This window comes from Lissotriton vulgaris, chromosome 2_1 (assembly GCF_964263255.1).
Source record: "Lissotriton vulgaris chromosome 2_1, aLisVul1.2, whole genome shotgun sequence".
In the NCBI taxonomy this organism is placed as follows: Eukaryota; Metazoa; Chordata; class Amphibia; order Caudata; family Salamandridae; genus Lissotriton; species Lissotriton vulgaris.
Window position 1 is genome coordinate 609,646,826 of NC_141687.1, and position 23,933 is coordinate 609,670,758.

Sequence of the window (23,933 nt, forward strand, 5' to 3'; positions counted from 1 at the left end):
CAGACTGCCGACAAAGACGTTTAAAAAAGAAAAAACAAGACAGCAGGCCTTTTCTATCTATGCACCCAGGATCTAGAACATCCCCATATCAATGAACCTCTCATATGCTGCTCCAAATTCAGAAAGAGTTGAAGACCCACCTCTTTAAAGAACATTACATCACAATGCATTATCCGTCCACAATCCACTTTGCCCTTCCTCCAATAACCTGGATGACACAACTTCTGTTACAATGCCTCCATTCACTGCAATCATGACGGAATTCACTGTTATAAATGCTACAAAAATTAGAACATCGACAATCATACGAATGCACGTTCACTTGTCCACAACTCACGACAGCAGATTTCCGAAAGTAAGTAGAAAAACTGTAAAAAAAATGTTAGAGCAAATTAACCATGAATATGATAAGCACATTAAAAACAGCAATGCGTCACTTTTGCGCTTACAGATACGTCAGAAATACTGACGTATCTGTAACTCCTTGCAACATGATGCATCATACATTAAATATGACGCATCAGGAATGTCACAAGGAGTGCGCACTGAAAAGTGATGCATTGCTGCTTTCACGCAGCGATGCGTCATTTCTCGTAAATGAGGCCCATCGTTTTTATATATATCGGTGAAAAATACTATAAACCATAGGTGTAAATGAAGCCTTTTATAGGTCACGATGTCCCTCCTCCGAGCAATGGCAATAAGTAACAAGTTACACGCTGCGGATAACATGCATGCCATTATATATAATATATGTAATGTAATGTATAGGCATTTATATAGCGCACTACTTACCCGGAGGGGCTGCTAAACCCTTCCTGGCTTCCCTGAGAGATGGTCCCTTAATGGGTATCTCCAGGGTGAGACCAGGCATCCCCGGCGGTCTGGTGGGGCCGTTAGTGAAGATGAGGCGAGAGAATTATCGAGTCCGCTGACCCTGGTCCAGAAACCTGCCGCGCCGGGAATCGAACCCTGGTCCCGGGCCGTCCTCTGCTCTCGGGTCTGCCGCCTCTAACCAGTGAGCCACACTACCTCATATGTGGTTTTCTATTTTACATACTATACTCCTGTACATTTCATACATATTATATAAAGCGATATTGGTACATGTTCGCATGGGTACTCATTCATAGTTATGTGCATAAATACAGAGCACATTTATATCACTTTTACTGGGACTTATGGTGTATTGTTGGAATTTGGAAAAGTAGACACGTAGGCAAACGCGTACGTTAGCGTGTAATAAATCTTAAGAACAGTAGAGGGCAGCAAGGCACCGTACTAAATTAACGGCACCATGACAAACCTTGTGCATTCAATGTGCCTGCCATACACCCTTTACCCTTAAAGTTTAGACAAGCCGCATATAGAAAATCAGATATGATGTACCTTTTGCGCATTGCACCTTACTTCATATAACACGTGCAGCGCATATTTTGAAGCCTGCATCTGTGCCCAGAATTTCCCACTACAGCCAAGGGTCTATTGAGGTTCTATTTATTTAGGGTGAGCTTCTCAGAATGGCTAGGACGTGTCCCACTGATTTAACCTACTTATTTTCACCAGAATCTAAGAAAGTTATTTGCTGATGCAATACGTGCAGATCTAATGGAATAGTATGGTTTTGCATCTACTGCATAACCCTATGATATTATTATGGATTGGCGGTTATTTTACCAGGTGCCGCCACCCTTTGCTGCATAATCATGTTTCCACTTGGTGGCCTGGGGGAAAGGCCTTCGTCTGCAGTATGAAAATATCTTCGCATTTCAATGCGATTTAAACAAAGTGGAAAGAATGATTCATTCTTTGTCCTGAAAAATGTTTTTCATTATTCATGCAAATGTATCTATCTTGCAGACACTGTTCTCAAAGCAGCAGTTATAACAAAAAGGCTCTCCTTTCAACATTTGCAAAAAGCCCAAACCTTTTTCATATCTTTGTATGGCGTATATCTAATTATAACAGAGCATACAAATAACCCTTCAAGAAGTTACAAAGGAAGTCAGAGAATGTCGGTTCGTGTAGATTTTTCAGCAGAAGCCGCATAAAATGTTGTCGCCATGCAGTTATGAGTAGCTTTAATCCAAAGGACCCGATTTTGAACGCTAGTTTTGTAAATTGTCTGTCGTCGGCAGAAAGGAAGCCAGTGGAATAAGCGGAAAGTCTCTTCACAGCTTTTTATAGAATAACCAATGTATTTTAGCGTGATGGCAATCTTTATTTTAATATTAATGATTTTACAATGAAATGAATTTAAGTAACCGATCATTAATAAAATGTATACACAAGAATTGTGGGTTTGCTTACATTGAACCGCACTTCCCCAAAGTAATGCCAGTTATGCTAAAATAGTCTAACAGTATCTACGGCAACCAGGCCCAGGGTGCTTACAGGGTATGTGACACCTACCCACCAAAGTGTCAATTAGTCCTTGGATTCAGCCGAATCCAGGTCACATAAGAGAATACAAAATGATGTTGGTGTAGCTTGGGTATTTTGTATTCTTTCATTAATAAAATGTAACAACTACGTAGGTTTTTCAGTGTGTTTTATTTTTTAGTGTTCTTTTAATTTTTCCACCATTACTTCAAAATATGTTGATCACGGAAGTGTGCAGGACCAGTCAGCTGCCAGGCTTTTCTCTAGAATGTGACAACAGCCAGGAACCAGGGGCCAACACGCGCAAAAGTTCCTGAAGACACAAGCTATTCACACAGGAGCCTTACATGGGAACTAACCCAGTGGCCACGATAAGGTTTGTCAGAAACCAGTCAGAAACCAGTACCGTATTCAAAACGCCGAGGCGTTTTGAATACGGTACTGGTTTCTGATAGTTTCTGATTTAGTTCCCATGTATGGCTCCGGCGTGAATAGTTGGAGTCTGCAGGAAGTTTTGTCACTAACAGGGCCGGACTGGCTACCGGGCAGTTTGGAATGCTGCTGAGCTGGGGGCTGATTTCGTTCATGGAGACCTGCATGTGCTAAACGAAGTTCGGGGCATATTATCAAGAACAGGCGATAAAATTATCGCCGCTTTATCGGCAGGAAACTGCAGCTAAAGCGCCGATAATGGACTTGATAATAGGCCCTTGTGAATTTCCATAGTAGCCCAGGTTCTGGTGTTAACCTGGGCTGCTATGGGAATTCACAAGGACCTATTATCAAGCCCATTATCGCCGCTTTGGCGGCAGTTTCCTGCCGATACAGCGGCAATAATTTTATCGCCTGTTCTTGATAATATGCCCCTTCGTTTTACTTTAATTATTTCGAAGCACACGCCGCTCTCCATGAACAAAATCAGCCCCCACTGCAGTGAAATCGGCCTTCTGCTCGGCAGCATTCCAAACTGCCCGCTAGCCAGTCTGGCCCTGGTCACTGTGCGAGTGCTAATAGCAGATTTGCCTAACTGGAGCAAGATTTATTCGGTTGGGTGCCTTACATCAGACAGGCGTCACCTCTGGCTTAACTATATAAAAGATGGATGTCAACATACACTGCTATTTCTTATATAGTGCGAACTGATCTCGTTTTTAATATTTAAATAAAGCTACTTGGACAGTGCCAGTTATCTGCACATCGCATTGGATTTAGATTTACTTCAGCGTTTCGGATGAAAGATGCGTATTTGGATCTCCTCATATAGCCCAGGACCAAACTTACAGCTGGAATTCTGCTGTTCCCTCAGGTCAATTCATTGTCCAAGACATCTCCGAGTTGCTGTATATGATAATTCTGCTTTGACAACCTGTGCGAACATATATGCTCTCCCCCCCGAGAGGGGTATTTCCCTGTGATGCCCTGATGAAGTTCGTAACGAGAACGAAACGAGTTGGCTGAATTTTCCTGTTTTTCTGTGAACCGTTTGAATTTCATCAATAAAGATACTTTGAAAATATCCAGAGCAAATTCCTGGACATTACTTGTATTTCCTGCGCACACCATTCAAGAATTGTTCTTTTTGCTCTGTTATCATCAGATTTATGTATTGTTAGCAGAAACCATATGATTAATGCTGTTATCATATCCAGGGTTAGCAGGGTGTTTGAAATTGTGGAAGCGCATCATTTTCAAATCAGAAACAATTCAAACAACATGGATTTACAACAAATGCTGAATTGCTACTGCCCTTTGTAATAGCTGATATCTTTTTAAAGTTGTGGTGTCCTCAATCTTGCAGCGTCCCTTAGTGTGACAATTATCAAATATATTGTAATGTACAATATTGTACTACAGGGCTGTTTCTTAATGGAATCAGATGCACCTCTTTAAAAAATACTACATTATATCTCATTAACGGTCCACAAACCAGCTTCCTCTCCTATTACTTGTTGACTTTATTCTTATATTTGACCTATATGCTTATCTTCAACAATGTCTCTGCAGCGTTCGATACAGTTTCCCTTCTGATTCAGCTACATCGCTCGTAGGACATAGGGGTAGGTGGGATCGTGTTGGCCTGGTTGGGCTCCTTTCTATTGAATAGAGGCCTAGCCACGCGGATGCCTCTTTATGCATCTTACCCCAAACTTCTTAAGTTAGTGTCACCTGGTTTCAGCCTTGAGTCCAAAGTCGTTTCACGTTTATATGTATCCTTAGCCCCTCTGGTTGAATCCTTTGAAGAACAAGTCATCTCTTATGCTGATGACACACAGATCCTTCTGACATAGGACAATCTCCATTACCCATCTTAAATTTTAAGCATCTCAGTCAGCTGTGTTCCAGTGGATGCACATTACGTACCCTTCAGTGTAACACGAGTGAGATAGAAGTTCTGTTTTTTGGGTCTTCTCTCCCTTACTGGAGTGCTCAAGTCTGGCCTAGCTCTGCACCATCTCCTTCAATGCCAGAAAAAAGTGGGTGAGAATCTTAGAATGACATTTGATAATAATCTGTCCTTTAAACCTCAGGTAGAAAGTCTTCTTGCTTTGATCTCTTGTCAGAGGAGGGCGGTCCACACACTGGTTACCTTTACGTCTGGACTTTGCTAATGTGCTATATTGGGATCTCCCTTTATAGCAACTTAAGAGACTCCTACTGGTGCAGAATGCTGCAGCAAGGCTCTTGTGCAATATCCAGAGAAAAATATCTGTTATGGCCCACCTTAATGAGCTGTACTGGCTGCCTATTCAGGAGAAAGTGAGGTTGAAAGGGATGGTGCTGGCACACCAGGCTTTTTATGGGATTGGACCCTCTTATCTAATCAAGAAACTTTCCCACTACAAGCCATCTAGAGCTCTATGGCCAGGGATGAGTAGACTGCTCCTCCGCTACATCTTCGCACCATAAGGGAGCTTGACTCCTTTAAACGTCACTTACAAATCTGGCTATTTAAGGTATTTTGTTAAACTGCTATTACTTTGGGAATTTGGGTCATCTAATCTACGAGTGCCGGGACACCCAATGGAGTAGCCGCACGCTTTATAAGCACTTTAAACTTAATCTTATGTACAACGCTAAGCTGCTTTTTTTGCTAGGTTTGAGTTATAGAACGACCTCATATACACACACATTCATACATACAGATAGGTGCTTCTCTAAATTCTCTAGCGTGGAACACAGGATAAACAAAACACTGAGTTAGAGTTTTAGAGATTAAGCGCAGTGTGCCAAATAAAAAATCAATGGCTTTGATAAAGAGAAGTGTGCACCTTGGGACCCTACGGGTAAGTAGTGCGCTATATAAATGCCAATACATACATACATACATACACACGTAGGCTTCATTTCTACTGAATACAGCATATTGGGCCTGATTCACAAACTGCACTTTGCAGTACATTTTGTAGTACTATAGCAGTAACACAAAAATGACTACAAAGTGCTAGTCACAAACTGCACTTTTGTAGTAACTTACACTTTTGTAGTAAGTCCCTGTCGTGTGTTTCCTTTAGGGCCCACTTTGTTTACTACTATTTTAGTTTGCTTACACATTTAGGCATGTTTTGCCTTGCATATGTTATGCTTAGCATGTTTATTTTTGTGCCATGAAATTATTTTAGAAAGCCATGCACATATTTTTGTTATTGTTTCAGACTGAACATCTTGTACAAGATCAAATAACACTGTGCCAGGTCTTCTTGTGATAAGTTAGCAGATGTAGCTTTGCACTTAGACAAAACATACATTCACATCTGCTGTTTTCAAAAAGAAACCTAGGAACATATACACCAAGATGTGCCATTTAAAAAAGAGAGAAAAGACATTATAGCTGAGCAAAGTTCCAGAGAGAGATTTATAGCCTGAGATGTAGAACAAGTACCAATGGATAGCAGGTATAGGTTTCGCCACTAAACACAGAGATCTATAATATAACACTGTATTTCCATAGGGGCGATAGGCTGAGGCAGATAAATAATTAAGCTTGGTAGGGTTTCTTACTGTTTATAGTTTACTTGTAATGCTCCTCACTCTGTTGGAATGCATATGCAACGCAGACATTTTATAATAGAGCACAATAGGTTTCAATAAGTATTGTGAGCTGTTCTTGTGTGTCGCAGGTATCCATGATGTCTCTGATGAATGTAATAGGAAGTAGGTCCAGGATGGACTCAATCTCTGCAGATGAAGACTCCACGATAGCCCAGTTCAAATCATCCAGAGAACAGGCATGCTCCTCATTGTGAGCCAATGATGAGGAAATATCAGGCAACCTGCATCCATGCCATCAGTGCCAAAGTTTAATGAGTCTTGTGCAGAAGCACTCATCTCCTCAGATGGGAGAGGCTCATTCTCCGCGTAGAGCAGCAGATGCATGCCCATGGGACAACTCCATCAGAGTTTCACATAAACCGGAACTGGCGTTTTTTGAGCTAGGCAAATATCTAGTGACCATTTGAAGGAGTACAATGGGCAATGAAACACAGGCTGAACCTAGGCAATCCAGACACGTCAGACTGTCAATGACCAGTCAAGATCTAGTTCTTGGAGTCGTAAGATTCTTCAGAATCTTACCATGTGTTCACGACATAGCTGTACTGGTGGTAGTTCCAGAGGTCTTCAAGATGGAACATCCATTGCGGAGGAGAAAAAATAGAGCCAAAATGGTGCAAATTAAAAATAACATCAATGGGATTCCCCAAACACACTGGAAAAGAGGGAATAAATATGAACAGGTATTATTCCAAAGATTTGTGCGAAGAAACTGACTATGCCAGAACGAGAACTTTAAAAAAGCGACCAGGCTGGCAGAATTCAATGCATTAAAGATGCGATTAATTCACTCAAATGTATTGGGAGGTTGGTGTTTAACAAGGACTGCTTTTCAATGGATGTATTGGCAACTTGCAATTAGAACATTTCTCAAGCAGTCAGTGCCACTTCTTTTTGAAACAATAGTTCTTTGAGTCTGCTTAGATTTTTAACATCTGTCTTCAACATTGGAATAGAAGGCCACAATGAGCTTTGTATCCTCCTTAAAGAGGTAGGAGCACGTTATTGCAGCAGGTGACTATCTGGTAAACCGATAAAATAAATGGGATCCCAGCCTTCATTCCACAACATTCAATATATTTAACATTAAATAGCTTCTGTTCCAAAGAACTTAAATAAGGGGGACAATTGAACTGACTTATTCCTTTTAGAAAACAGGTCAAATTTGGTACAGATCTATTACAGGTGCGGTGAATGGTAACCTGTTGACAGATAAGTGAATGTCCGACAGAAATGTTGCATTCCTTTCCAGCAAGGAAGAACTCCTTATTCGTGCATTCACAATGATAAGAAAATAGGAGGGACCATAATTCATAAATGAAGAGTCCTCTTTCCTGGGGTGCACATATGTACCAACATGGAAATGCTTCATGCAAGCAGAAAATTGAAATATTGAAATAAGTAAAGATATTACGCCATTTATTAACCATACAGCGGGATTGGTTTCTTCTATAGTGAAAGGGAGCTGCTCTAATTTCCAGAGATGTAATATTGTGTAGGTTGCTTCCTTTTTTACCACGAGTTGTTATTGGTTGTATGTTTGAACAATGAGTTCCTCAACCACGCCTTCCCGAACAACAAGGTCTTAACCACTACCCCGTCTAAACCACAATTTCTTTTTCCACGCATTCCTTTACCACGATTTTTCCTGGTAAAGGAATGCGTGATAAAAAAATATTTTCAAGTAGTACCGCGATCCTGCCACCCCTTCAATGCTAATTCCTGCCACTCTAAAAATAAACATGATCACCCACACGCATGCTATGCTTGCACGTAGTGTAATCGTGACGCTACATTGCCTTTGTGTGCTAGTGTATCGCCCTGTCACTAGGTCGACCTACCACAGCATCACCTCCCCTACTTCCTGGTGTCAAAGTACTTATCCGGAGCTTCAACGGTTTGTAGCGTTATTGTTTATGTTATGATGGTAATGTTCGATCAACCTGAATGCAAGCCTGCCATCTAGTGTTCATTTTCTTTTTCATGTATCTTGATCACAGAATGAGCACCTATATGAATTCCTTTGAGCCCAATGGGCGTTGTGCGCCTGTTGTCACTTTTACAATGCATGTGTTTCCGGAGAATGAATACATAGGATGGTTTACTTTTGAAGATAGCACATAGGGTTTGTTGAGGGAACAACTCACCTAGATGTAAACGAAACGGAGGTAAGTAAGCATAGCACCTCATGATAGTTGCTGCTTGAGAAGGCTCCCTCCCGCCTGGGGTTTAGCTGCTGTCGCCTTGCTTGTGTAAAAATAGGTGATAATTGGTGCGCTGACCTATGGACCCAAATGGGGAGGTTTTATTACTTGCATGTCAGCCTGGAAGTAGGATTTAGGCCAGAAGGGCAGAATGAATTTTTTGAAGAATGCAGGTGGCACATTTCAGACCTACAAAAACACTAGACTGAATCAGCCTTAACCACCCAAATGCGTGGTTAAGGCTGAGTTGTTGTTCAGGCAAGTCGTTGTTCGGCTTGCGTGACTCCATAACTCGTTGTTCCAGAGTCGTTGTTCAGGATGTTTCCCGTTGTTATTTACATGTCAGATTGAAAGGCATAAATTGCTGGTTGAAATTAAGGTAATACCAACTGATGCAACCATTTGTAAGTGTTTGAAGGGTCCAGCTAACAATCGTTTTGTCTTCATTGATAACATCAAGTTACATCATGTGGCCGATTCTTAATAGTAGGCCACAATGATTTGATTAGTGCATTTGTAGAGTACACGAATGCCCGAGGGTGTCTTGGCGCTAGAGTCGGTAGGTCAGAGCAGTGCTGGCAGGGTATACAGGATGGATCAGTTATTAAAGAGCCAGGTTTTTAGCACCTTTCTAAAAACAGAAGCAATGTGCTGCTCTTTATGGAGATTGGATAGAGGTTCCAGGTCTTAATTGTCCCTAACAGGAAGCTTCTTCCTCTCCACCGGGTCTTCATGAACTTAGGTGTTTGCAGAAGTTTCGTATATGCGGATCTTAGACTTCTGGCCGGCACATACCATTTCAGGTGCGTCCTCAAAAATTGAGGCCCTGTGCCATGTAGAGCTTTGTAGCCAGGCATTGGGATTTAAAAGAAAGTAATCCTTTTGTCCACCGGAGGCCAGTGGAGGGCTCTTAATCCATGGGAGACTGGCTCAAACCTAGGTATATCTACTACTATTGTGGCTGCAGCGTCCTGCAGACACTGCTGTCTTAATAAATACTGTGATTGGATCCCCATGTAGAGGGCATTACAGTAAGCCAATCTGGAGAGGGCCAATGATGTAACTAGTGTTTTTAGTGCATCAGGGGGATGAATAGACTGATTTTTCGGTCGGATCAGTTTCAAAATGAACCAAATGAAAGAGGAGAGCCTGTTGATCTGACTACTGAATGTCAGTTTATCGTCAAAAATGACTCCTAGGTTTTTGAAATTGGGCACTGAGATTGGACAGTTGCCCAGACCGGCAGGCCACCATCTGTGTGACCAGAAAGATGAGTCAGAGCCCAGCAGCAGGACTTCAGTTTTTCCGCTGTTCAATTTCAAGCAGTTCGACTGCACCCATTGGTTGACCTGCATCATACAGCTGTTGAAACGGTCAGCTGACTCCTCCACATTGCTTGCGACTGACACCACCAGCTATGTGTCGTCTGCATAGGAGACAACAGAAAACCCAAACTGCCTAATGATCGAGGCCAGAGGAGCCACATATACATTAAATAGTGTGGGGCTCAGAGATAAGCCCTGAGGCACCCCAAATGGCAGTTTGAAATACTTGGATGAGAAGGCTCCAAGTTTGACTGAGAAGGTTCTGTCAGCTAAGTAGGATAACAATAGTGAGAGGGCGGTGTTTCGGATCCCAGCTCGGTTAGTCTACTGGCTAGTATTTCGTGGTTCACTGTATCAAAGGCCGCCAATAGATCTAGCAAAATCAAGGCAGCCTAATCCTCTGAATCTAGTATTGCTATAAGTTCCACTGCCACCATGACCAAAGCTGTCTCCGTTCCATGTCCCTCCCGGAACCCGTATTATGAGTGATCCAGGAGGTTCCTGGAGGAAATAAATGCAGTGAGCTGTGCATTAAGTATTTTATCAAGTACTTTAGCCGGAACTTGAATTCTGGAGATAGGATGATAGTTGCTGGGATCCTTAGGTTCAAGGTTCTGTTTTTTTAAAAGAGGAAGGATTGAGACTATTTTCCAAGCATCTGGGAAGATGCCCGACTGAATTATCTCATTGACAACTAAACTTAGGTGTTCACTTAGTATTTCCGGGAACAGATGCAGTACTTTAGGAGGGCAGGGGTCTGTTGGGGCTCCTGATTTGGATGCTTTCACCACCTGAATGATCTGTTCTAATGTGGGTTGGGGGGAAGGTGAAAGTTGAAATGGCGGTAATGGAATCTGAGGCTGACGTAGTGATCTTAGTGACGGAGCTAACACTATCCTGAAAGGATTTATAAATCGTCTCAATTTTATCTATGAAGGACTGTCCCAGTATATTACAGAATTCGGCGCTGCTTTCCATCCAAGGTATGGCTGGTAGTTTTGCTAATTTTTTTACTGTTGAGAAGAGCTCCCTGCAAGAGTTCTTTGCTTCAAGAATTTTTGCTATAAAGTATTTACTTTTTTCCTCTACAATCAGTTTCAAAGCTTTATTCGATTTGTAAAACAAACCATACAAGCCAAACAAAACACATACAAATGTAGCATGTTATGCTAAAAAGAGAACTCAAAGATGCAACAGTTAAAAATCAGATAAAAACCATTATAAACATAATAAAAGGGGTTTTGGGGGCTAGACATGATCAAGGTTAAAATTATGCTGTACAAGGTCAGTTGCCCGAAAGAGCTGAATTCATTTATAATACATACTACGTTCGTTATACATGAAATATATTGCACATGAATAAATAAACCAATATACAGACAGGAAGCCGATGTAGCAATGGAACACAATCCGAGATATCATAAGACAACGGTTTTCCTGGCAGCTGTACAATGTGACAGAACATATACAGACAGGGGGCCATAATAAAGACTACACGAGGTCCAAGGCATCACAAATGTATGGCTTTCCTGGCAGCTGTACATTTTAATATATATGTTGCTACGAAGAAGCAGATATCCAAATCCTCTAGGGAACTGAGGAGCTGTAAGGCATTCCTCGTAGAACGAACATTGTATTTTAAAAAGAAGGGTTTTAAATATCTGACTCTGAAAAAGTGGTAAAATTTACATAATAGTAAAAAATGGCAACAGCTCTGGCGGGAAACATTGTCACAAGGGCATGCAATATCAGATCGAGCGTTCATATTCGGAAATGCAACAAGGTGATGAACAATTCCCAAACGTAGGCGGGTTAGAACAAACCGGTGGGAATTTCGAGTGACGCCGGAGAGGTAAAATTGAAAACCAGTGGGAAAATTGTAGCCCCGGTAAGTCATCACTGAATGCAGCTTTTCAGACTTCTTTGCTCGGCATTCTTTCTTGTGGCTTAAAAACCTTTGCTTAATGTCTTTCTTTGGAATTGTAACAACAGATTTGGGGTCAAGGAAAATGTCAATCTTAAAAAGGAGATAAAACCAATGATGTACATACTTAAGCCAAAGAATACGTGAAGAGTGGTCCAACCTAAGGCAATCAAGGATTATCTCCTTGGTAAAACGGGTTTCAGACTTAGCCCAGATTGAGCGCCAAAGCAACAGGGGGCGCAGCGCAGCAAGATCAGAAATAAATTCAATTCCTACTTCTTCGTGAATCAATTCTACTGAAGCGGAAGGGGGTACACAAAGCAGTTTTCTGAGGAACTTATTTTCGTCTCTGCATATTTGGACCAACACAATGACCCCAAACCCCTGCACCATACAGCGTCGAGGACACACACTTTACATTATAAATATTCATCATATCTTTAAAGCTCCTCACCCCGAGTTTAGATGAAAATCTAAAGATGCTGTTAGTGGACCTCATGGTTTTTTGGCTAATGTTTTCAAACTCAGCTTTCCATGACCCATTATTGGCAAAAGTGATTCCTAGATAGCAAAAGGTTTTAACTTGTGACAATTTATCCTTGTCGATAAAAAAGCTAGAGTGGGTTTTCTTGGTTTTTGTCCCACAGGACATGGCAAAGGTTTTGGATTTATTAACTAATAATTTTCTACTTTCAATAAATAACATAAATCTATCAATGAGGCGCTGTAAACCAATTTGTGTACGGGACAATAACACAGCGTCGTCCGCATACAATAAAATAGGTACCGGTTTGCCTTCAATCAAGGGTGCATCAACTGGGGACTGGCACAGTATAGAATTGATTTGCTTAATAAAAAGGGAAAATAAAAGGGGGGCCAAAACACATCCCTGGCGGATGCCCCTAGAAACTTTGAAGAAGGGGGTACATTCACCTAGGGAACCAAAGCACACCTTACAAGACAATCTCTCGTATAGCCTAGCTAGAAAGTGTACAATCTCGTTTGGTGCCCCTGCCTCTATCAAGACCTGCCATAATATACGATGATCTACCAAATCAAACGCACTGCTCAGGTCCGCGAAGCATAAAAACAGATTCCCTTTTTTAACTTCCGTGTATTTATTAATTAAAAGGTCTAAGTTAACGCACTGTTCTAGTGTCCCCATACCCTTTCGAAATCCATATTGGACCTTGGTTAAAATGTTATTTTCATTAGCCCAGGTTTCCAGCCTCTGCAGCAAAATTCGACTCATCACCTTTACTGAAGCATCCAGTAAGGAAATGGGGCGATAATTGCGCGCCTCTGATTTGCTCCCTTTCTTAAATATGGGAATGATGACCGACTGGCCCCAGGATGGTGGAGGGTCGCCCTCAGCTGCAGCATTAAAAACCCTCACTAGAATGGGTGCCCATAGATTCATTTCGGTTTTAAGGAGATCTATAGGTACTCCATCGCGGCCCGGGGCCTTTCCCCCTTTACTATTCAACAGGCCTTCATAAACCTCGTCCAAGCTAATTCCCAATGGTAGGGGAATCCAAACTGAGACGTCATGGGCCGGATTTTCTAGGGGCTTATCTTCGGGGTTGAAAATATTGGAAAAATGTTCAGTCCATGCATTACATGCTACATAAGATGTTAGTTCTGGAATGCCCCAGTGTTTAAAAAGGGGCTATTTATAGTCTCCCAATAGAGTTTGCTGTTTTGGGTTGCCGCTGCTCGATTAAGGTTGTCCCAAGCTACTACTTGCAGGGCCTTTTTCCTGTTAGAAAGGGCCTCCTTATATTTAACACGCAAACTTTTAACATTAGTATGATTGCGTGGTTTGAGAGATAGGGCCTTTTTGAGTTCACGTAAGGACAGAGTGCAGGGTTTGTCAAACCATCCCAGCCTGGCTACACTAGTTTTTGGTTGCTTCTTCGTAAATGCATCTTCAATAGCTGTATTTATCCTAGTGTAACTTAGCAACAAAATTGCCAGATTAGTGTCTTCTCCTAGACAGTAGGAGATCTCTTTCCTACATTTTCCCACAATCTCCTTAAGTTTTTCCGCGGGATCAATTCCAGCCCATTTGATTCTAGGGCCATTCGGTCTCGTTGGTACAATATCAGTGGAACAAAATTCTTTATTGGTTGTCTTGGATCCCCAGCCCAATAGGGTTAGGCAAATGCTATTGTGATCACTCAGGGATTCTTCCCTAACCCTCAGGTTGGTAAAATCACTGGTATTAGACAACAGGATATGATCAATGTTAGTATTAGCTAGCCTGCCTGTAAAAGTAGGACAGGTGTTGTTGAACTTATTTCTATTACAGCTAAGCAGGTCTAGGTCATATTTGGCAATCATGTTATTTAACAGACTGCCATAGTTACAATGTGGGAAACGGAGAGAATCCCCACTTTCAGATGCCCCGTTTTTGCCCAACTCTCCCTTAAAACCACATGGATTACCCATTGCTAAAGGGCATGGCTGAATGTTAAAATCGCCGGCCCACAAAATGTCTGCCACTCTGCGGGAGGAAGCCAATACACTTTTGAGTTCCGATTCCAGGGGAAATAAAATGTTTCCCCTAGAAGCATCAAAAGTGTTGTTATAAAAATTAACAAGAATTAGATCTCTAAACTTGTTGGCCGCCAACCGTAACACCTGGCTATGGGGTTCAATAAAGGTATAACTAGTAGTTTTAAAGTTGGTTAATTTATTAGAAATTAACATCAAAAGGCCGCCCTTAGCTCTACCTGATGGGGAGTTAGATGCATTGAGGCAGTAAGAAGAATAGCCTTCTACATAGATTGATTCTTGGCACCACGTTTCCTGGAGACAAATAATATCATGGCCAGCCCCTATAAATTCATTCCAAAAGGGGGTATTCAGTTTACCTGAAATACCTGCTATATTCCAGGTGATAAAATTTAGCCCTGCCAGTACAACTGCTGTGTGAGCAACACTATCTCGGTGTAGGGCGGGCAATATATCATAGGAAGATTGTTTATCACCCATAGACTCAGCTAATTGTTCCTTAAAGACCACCGTAGTGGCTACTTCAATGTCAGGGATCTTGCATATGGTAAGGGTATCTACTGTATGAGTAGTTGGGTTTGGGTCATTAGATATGGCTAGCTTAATACAGGTTGTCTGTGAAATGGCTGATATAATGCCTGGCATCACATCTGTCCCCTTGGCCCTTTTGGTTGGATTATCAATAGTTGTGTTGGCAGATGGTCAATCGACCATTTCCAAACAATCAAATCTATTGCTAACGGGGATTCCCCGCCACCCTACCTCCATATGATGATTGCTATTGGTGCGCCACAGCCGCTGTCCCCGCTCACTGCTCCTATACTGTTGTGGGTACCAGGGACCTGTATAGTTCCACTTGCGCTCTGGTGGTTGCGTCCAGTTTAAAGTGGTCAGATGTTAACACCCAGGTGGTTGCACCCAGTTGGGAGCTATCGGAGGCTGACGCTCAAAGGGTTGCACCCAATTTGGAGCTATCGGGGGCTGACGTTCTAGGGGTTGCCCCCAGTTTGGGGCTATCAAAGGCTGATGCTCAAAGGGTTGCACCCAGTTTGGTATTAACGGGTGCTGCAATTCTGGTGGTTGTACCCATTTTGGGACCATCGGAGGCAGTCGCTCAGGTGGTTGGACCCAATTTGGGACTATCGGGTGTTGGCGCTCAGGAGGAAAAGCCCAATTGGGGCCCATCTGATTCTGGTGGCTGCGTTCAATGGGATAAGGGTAAAAGAAGGAGAGGCGATGGGTGTCAACCCCCTCCTTTTTAGCCAAATCGGGCCAGGAACAGATAGAGTCCACCATGTCTGGGTCGTCACAAGTCACTATAATACAATCGCCCTGAATATTTTTGGGTTCATCCCCAACCCACGGGACGTACTGCTGAAATTCAACTATTATGGGAAGATTGAAAATCCCTGTTAGTGGTAAGCCACTGTAAAACCTTATTCCATAGGGACCAGAGTGGCTCCTCTTTATTTGAAGATAACTCAGGGACCCCAGTGAGAATGATGGTATACGGGAAGGCTTCTGGTGGTAAATGAACTGGGCGTTTAGGCCTATACCCCTTCTTACCCTCATCAGATCGATTCAGGGGTGGGTGCTGGGGTAAAAGTGGAGTGGTGGGCCTTTTATTTGATAGCTGGGACAGATCCTTTTTTTGGGGCAGACTGGGTAGACTGTGTGGAAGTGGACTGAGAGGGGAGAGTGGCCGTAGTCGTGCGCACACTCTTAGGGGGGGTTAAAGGGGATTTTTCAGGCTTTTTGGGCTTGGTTAGGTTAGGCTGGGTTTTTGATAACACAGAGGACTTAACTCCGCTATCCTGTGTGGGCCCTGGGGCACCTGGTGCAGAGGGGATCGTTAGACCCACCCCAGGTTTTACTTGAGCCAAACTGAGCTGAGTCGACGGCTTCTGTGTAAGAATAGCAAGTTGTTTTTCTATCGACATAATGCTCTTTACTAGAGGTTTCAAGACATGATGTAATAATTCTTTAATATTCGCTAAAAGCTGTGGATTAGAATTACCGGAGGTACAAACATCCCCCTCATTGACCATAGACACTGGATTGGCTAAGGGTTCCAGTAAGTTAAGTAAGGCAAGCCCGTCTGCGCCCGTCCGCGACCGGATCGCGGCCAGCGCTAGTCACGCTGCCTGTGAGAACAGGGCGAACAAGAGGATCGTCTGGCCAAGAGAGAAATTACTAGAACTGAATAAATCTAATATGTGTCAGGCGATCAGTTCTGACCTGGCCAAAACTGCTCTACCATTGATGTGCTCTAAATGCCGCAAAACATTCTGTGATGCTTCTTCATCACAAGTATTACACTTAAAATCAAAAATGAAACCGTCAGCTCATCACGCTGAGACTACTATTAAGGCTGGCCTACTAAACTGCAGATCCCTGCCGAGACATGCTGATGACATCTGGTTGCTATTGGTTGATTCTGAATGGGACGTCTTATTCCTTACGGAAACGTGGCTATCTGAGGAAAATATGGCCTCCATATCATTGGCAGTCCCGCCTGGCTTTAAAATAAGTTTTTCGAATAGAGAAAATGGTAGAAGGGGTGGTGGGGTAGCCATTATCTTTAAAAACAAATTTACATTGGCGTCCTCTACTCCTACCACTCTTTCAGGCATAGAGGGGTTACTTTTTTGCCTTCAGATTAATCCTCAACTATCTGTAGCTGGTCTGATTATTTACAGACCCCCGGATTGCTCCTCAACCAACACCTGTGAACTCATGGATTTTATAGTCCAAAGCTCTTTGGCTTATTCATACTTCATTGTAGCTGGCGACTTTAATATTCACGTAGATAGTCCTGATTGCCCCTTGGCCTTGCAACTTATTTCAACACTGGAAGCTGCGAATTTACCCCAAATTATTCTGGAACCTACGCATAAGGCGGGCCATATGCTGGACCTGATTTTCTCCAACATCATGGACATAACCGCCAATCCCCCACAGCCACTGCTATGGACGGATCACTTTTTTATCCCTTTTTCATTCTCTCTCTCTCACCAGCACCGAACAAATGGGAGACGTTCATATGTACGTAGAAAATGGGACAATATATCAGCAGACTCCCTTTGCCCCGCTCTTGCAGCTACCCCCCCGGTTCTGTCTTTGGACGTGAACATTGATGCGGCAGCGTTGAATTCCTGGATAGGAAAAACGGTGGATATCATAGCCCCGGCAACAGTCGCCATATCACGGAGGGAATCCCCCTCCGCCCCTTGGTTCTCTACTGAACTGAGGGGAAAAAAAAGCGACTGTAAAAGGCTTGAGCGACTGTGGCGGGCAAACTACTGCAACTCAGCAAAAACTCGCTATAAAGAAGCCCTCCATGGTCTCCACCAAGCCATAAGGAAAGCAAAAAAGATATTTTTTGCGTCTTCCATTCAGCGAGCGGAGCAATCCAGCAAAGAAGTCTTCAAGATTGTTCAATCTTTTTTTAAGCCCTCATCTATTGAGACTGAAGTCACTCCGTCGGAGAAACTCTGCGAGGATATCTCAGATTTTTTTGATAAAAAGATTGAGAAGGTTTATGCCTCTTTCATTAGCCCCGAGCCCACAGTATTGACGGATATGACCGACATAGTGCTGCCCTCCCCCTCCCTAGCCCATTTTTACCCCATTCCCTTGGCCGAGGCCCTGTTGGAAATAAAAAAATGTAAAGCAGGGGCCCCTGACGACCCCTGCCCGCCTAAGCTTTGGTCAATGATGTCGGAGGCGATCGCTTTACCGCTCTTACACATATGGAACACGTCCATTGCATCAGGCATATTTCCGGACTGTTGGAAACACGCCACTCTCCTTCCCCTGAAAAAGAAGCCAAATGCGGCTCCGGATGATCTAAGTAATCTCCGCCCAATCTCCCTTCTAGCAGCCCCGGGCAAAATGCTCGAAAAATTGATACAACGTCAATTGAATAGATTTATCGAGGACAACGAGATTCTGCATGAAACTCAGTCAGGCTTCAGATCGGGATTTAGCACCGAGACTGCCCTCATTGAGGTGGCTGAGTCGATTAGATGGTCTTTAGATTCAGGAGCATCAGCCATGCTGGTACTCCTGGATCTATCAGCCGCATTTGATACGGTGGATCACGACAGATTGATCTCACGGCTGAAGGATATAGGTCTGAAAGACAAAGCATTGGACTGGCTACAATCCTATCTTACAGATCGTTCCCAGAAAGTAGCGCTGGGCACCTTCACCTCAAAACCAAAACACCTCCAGTGTGGCGTCCCTCAGGGGTCGGCTCTCAGCCCATTACTTTTTAATGTTTACTTAGCCCCACTCTTTACCTTGATCTCAAAATGGGGAGTGAAGGCAATTTCGTATGCAGATGATACGCAATTAGTCTTCCCTTTCTCTGACGTATCTGAGGCAGCCTTCAGCAAATTGAGGGGATGTCTTCGGGCTATCTCCAGCTGGATGAATACTAACAAATTAAAACTGAATGCTGGCAAAACGGAGGTTGTCTTTTTTGGCAAACATAATCGCCCTCCCTCTGACCTGTGGTGGCCTCCTGAAATGGGTCCCCCCCCTCCTCCTAGCACCTATGCGAAGAACTTAGGTGTCAGATGGGACGAGGGTCTCTCCTTTTCGTCACACATACAACAAGTCACAACTGGCTGTCTTTTCAAACTTAGGAACCTTCGGAAGTTCCTTGCGCTTTTGCCAGCAGACTGCCGAAAAATGGTAGTCCATGCAACAGTTACATCCAGATTGGACTACGCGAATGGCCTATATCTTGGCCTACCCAAATATTTGGTACATCGCCTGCAGATCGTGCAGAATGCGGCTGCGAGACTGCTAAAACACATCCCTTTTAGACAGCATGTCTCTCCGCATCTACACGACCTGCATTGGCTCCCTGTGGCTAGTAGAATAAAGTTCAAAGCTCTAACCTTGGCGTTCAGAGCACTTAAGGGGTCCTGTCCTGATTACTTAAAACTTAGACTTCCCAGGTATCAGCAGGAGAGGCACCTGCGTTCTAACGCTCGGCTTCAGCTCCTCGTCCCTCGCGCCAAAAAAGCCAGACTCGGTGGCAGGTCCTTTTCTGCTAACACGGCAATACTTTGGAATACCCTGCCGGTCGCCATCCAAGCTGCCACGACTGAATCCTGTTTCAAGAAGCTACTAAAGACCTGGCTATTTGCCCAGAAAAGATAAGCACTCTCCCCCCTTTTTGGTTTTCCTGCCTAACAAGAGTTGCCCACTTAGCGCCGGGACACCTCCTTGTGAGGTAGCTGATCGCGCTTTAGAAATGTCAGTATTATTATTATTATTATTATTATAAGTTGGTAGATACAGAATTAAGTTCATTCGAGGCACCCTGCATTGAAGAAATGGTTGCCCCTTTCTTGTTAGTAATAGCTGGTTGGGGATGCGTGGAGATGCCTTTCTTTGGTGCTTTATCCTGTTTTGGCACGGCACCCTCCTTTACACCGCAGGGCTGAATCTCGGGGGCTTGATCTTGAGATACCAATAGCTGTAGGTCTGGGGAATTCTCTAGGTTCCCCGTGGAATCAAAGTCAGAAGTAATGTTAGTAGCTGACAGGTCCACCGTTGTCGGGATGGAATGAACCTTGGCTGTGGCATTAGGTTGCAATAACACCGGGATGGGTGTAGTCGGTTGAATTGGCGATTGTACTGATGCCAAGGGGCCCAAGGAGGACCTCCTAGCAATAGCCAAGTCCTGTGACACCCTCCGCTCCAATAATGAGATGCTTAAATTGATTGCCTCATGAGTTCTGGTAATGAATTGATCGAGCGGCCCAGTGAGCAGAGCAGTTTTCATAGCAGTCTTACTTCTAGACCCTCTAGTCATGGTGAGGGAACTGAATTACTTCTTTTCTGACAAAATTGAAATCAGAACAAATGTACCTTTCAGTGGAGACTTTATGGTCCTGATTGTGGAGTCAAGAAAGATGGCCCGGCCCGGCCTCGCCCGGTCTAGAACGGGCCCGCCCTTGGCCCGGGCTTCGCCCGGCGTCCCACTCGCGTCCCGCGACGTGGGGAAAGGGTTCAATTTAAAGCGCCTCCGGGCGCGGGAAATTGCGTGCGCGGCTGCTGCCGCTAAGCCCCCTGGGATTTGCAGTCCTCCTCTCGGCGGCCGCAATGCTGTTAGATGCGGCGGCGGGAGGACTGCGGTGATGGAACACAGGAGGCTGTCCAAGACGGCTGTCGGCGGTTTTTAGCAGGTCAGGAAATGCTGGCTTCGTTTAGGGAGACACCCGCTCCACCAGGAAAGGGTTCAATTTAAAGCGCCTCCGGGCGCGGGAAATTGCGTGCGCGGCAGGTGCCGCTAAGCCCCCTGGGATTTGCAGTCCTCTCGGCGGCCGCAATGCTGTTAGATGCGGCGGCGGGAGGACTGCGGTGATGGAACACAGGAGGCTGTCCAAGACGGCTGTTGGCGGTTTTTAGCAGGTCAGGAAATGCTGGCTTCGTTTAGGGAGACCTCTACAATCATTTTCTTGTAAGCTGCCAATGATTGTGCATACTTAATTTTTTCACCCAGATCATAGTTTAGTCTCCACTTTCTTTTTGACCTTCTACACGCTTGGTTTTGAGCTCTAAGTTTAATGCGTAAACCAAGGTTCAGAAGGACTTTTCCCGCCCGGAGAGGCAGCTCTTCGTAGGGGCTAAGATGTCTACCACTGTTTTGATCCAAGAGGATAGCCTATTAACAGAAGAGTGAATGTCTGTCATACGGGCTTGTTTAGTGCCAAGTAATAATGCTTATAGGGTAGGAGAGTTAATATTGACCCAGTCTTCGCGGGTGACACAAAGTGGTGCATTTACGGATATTGGAGAGTGCTGACCTGCGTTTAGGGAGAACATTATAGCTTTATGGTCTGACCAGGGGACAGGAATTAGTTCTAATACTTTAAGCAAAGGATTTGAAGTGAAGATCCCATCTAGGGTGTATCCAGCGGCATGAGTATCTTGCTTGACTATCTGTGTTATAGAAAAACAAGTCATTGAATCAACTAGTAAGGCAGTATCACGATCTGCCAACTTTTCTCGATGATAGTTACTGTCTCCTAGTAGCATGAAACCGGATGCCTCTAGACTGGATTAAAGGAAGGGGCTGATAACATTCAAAAAAGAGGTCCGTGCCCTCGGAGGCCTGTATAGGATAAGGTCTTTTGGTGTGTATTTATTACTGAGTGAGATCTGAAAAGCTAACATTGCACAGTCTTGGGAGTTTCCAGCTGAGGATCCAGCCACTTGCATATCTTCTCTAAAGAAAATCGCTAATCCCCCCCGCTTGATCACTCTGTCTGCTCTATGGTAGTGCTAATGCAAAATCAGGGTCTGAAGACTCATTTTCCCAAGTTTCGGTAATGAATGCCAAATCTGTTCACCAACCCCGGTATTATGTTTTGGTAGTGACCGCGTGTTGATCAGCATAGCCTGGAAGACCTTAGTAGATTTTTTGTGTGATGGTTTTTGTTGTGGTGTTAAAGCCTTACGTTTAGTAAAACTGAGCTCTGGAGATCTAGTAATGGGCAACAAGAGTTTATGTAGTTTGTATTCAGCCTGACTAGTTCCTCTCTGGCCCAATTTATACTCTTTGATTCGTAAGAAAAACGTGCAGGTGTTCTGGCTCCAGGCGCAGTCCAGGCGCGGATGGGCCCAGACAGGCTTGCTTTTGGCGCGCCTTCGGCAGGCTTGCTTTTAGAGCGCCTTCGGCGCGTCTGCTTCGCGTGTCTGTTCTGGCCTCAGGCATTGTAGGGTGTGCAGCGGGAAAGACTGGCCTGCTCACTGCCCGAAAGTGAGGGAAGGTCAGGGGCCTAGGGAACCCCCTCCACTCAAACAGCACTTGCCAAATTGGACCAGGGCAGAGAATAGAGGAATCGGAGGAACAAGGCTACCGATCACCCAGGACCGAGGAACCTGGCCGTAACCCAAGTAACGGCTAGGCAAGTGACCACACGAGCCCCCTTAGCGAAGATTAAAATACATAAGGCTGTGCAATGTAATATACAGTACAAAGATTTCTAAAGCACAATTAAACTCTAATCTTAAAACTGACAGCGATAAAAATATTATTTAGATTAGCGTGAAGGAAACAGCAACCGCAGCTGTCCTTCCGCTTCTGCATGATTTCTTGGTAGATCCCTAACCTCTCTTGCTACCATACAAAAAATTATTCTACGGCTGGTGAGAACAACCATGTACTTTTCTTCTCAGCTTGGGTGGGGGGAGAATGTAGCTCAATCCATACCTGCTTCCTGTACAACTACTAGCACCAAGACCGAATTAAGTACTGTTGTTACTAGTGTTTCTTCTGCAGCTGACATCGGTTATAATAATCAGCCTTCTGTGGATCAGCCACTGTTGTATTTTACTGGTCCAGTTACCGAACAGGAGCCTCCTGTTTTTGAACTAAATGCTTCTGGGTATTATATAGATCAAGATAATATTTCCTAAAACGATCCTTCCATCCTCCATTCAGACACTCCACCTGCACGGATCTGTGTTTTCTTTTAATGGCTGAAACACACTTATCTGGACCCACCTTGGATACATGTGTGGATAAAATTTTTATTGGTTTCTCTATTGTCCTGGATTGGATTAGGGACAGTTTTTTCCTGGTTAATGGTCACTGCCTTCAAGAACTCTCTGCTGCTGAACTGGTCAACATGGCATAAGCTGAAAAGAGACTTGTCCATCATTAACATTTCAGCTGTTCCAGTAACTGATGGAATAGTTTAGGATAAAGTACCTTTCAACATATTCAGTCCTTCGGAAATATTGTAGATACCACATGTGTTTACAGTTTCTACGAGGCATGTAATAGTACCTGGTTTACATTTAGATGATTGGGACATTGAAACTGTAAACTCCATGCTCTCAGAGCTAGATTATTATGCTGTTTTCAAATCAGGGGATTTGTACCCTAATTCTGCTAACTATGGAGAGATGTCCTGTTACCACCATTATGGACATCAATATTAACATCGAGCTAGGGTTCAATGCGCACTTTTTAATTACACACAATGGGAACACTGTCCCACTCCCCCACCAGGGAGTTCCAAAATATAATGTTACATATTTTTCAGGATATAACACGTCAGATCAAACGTTCTTATATTTTACACTTATTCTCAGCCGAAAAAATATATACTTATGTAAACGAAATTAATCTGTACGAAATTATTTGTTGCACAATTGGCTGTGAGAGGCTATGATTATTGGAAGGGCATCATTGATTTGAAATCAATTTAATGTACCAAATCATCGCATATCCAGAGTACGGGCAATGTATTTTGAGTCTGCTTAATTCCAACTCAATTGATTTTCATGAATGACACTATTCAGCAGACTACATGTCTAGTATTGGCTAAGATTAAAGAAAGAATGCACCAATGATTCCTTCCTTTGCACGATTTGACAATTGGCAACATTTAACACATTTTACTTCTGGCTAACTTGACAGTATGTTTCAGAATGGTACATTTAACACAACACTTTCAGGTCCTCACGGGTGGTTATTGTGGCTAGTGGACAGAAATGGAT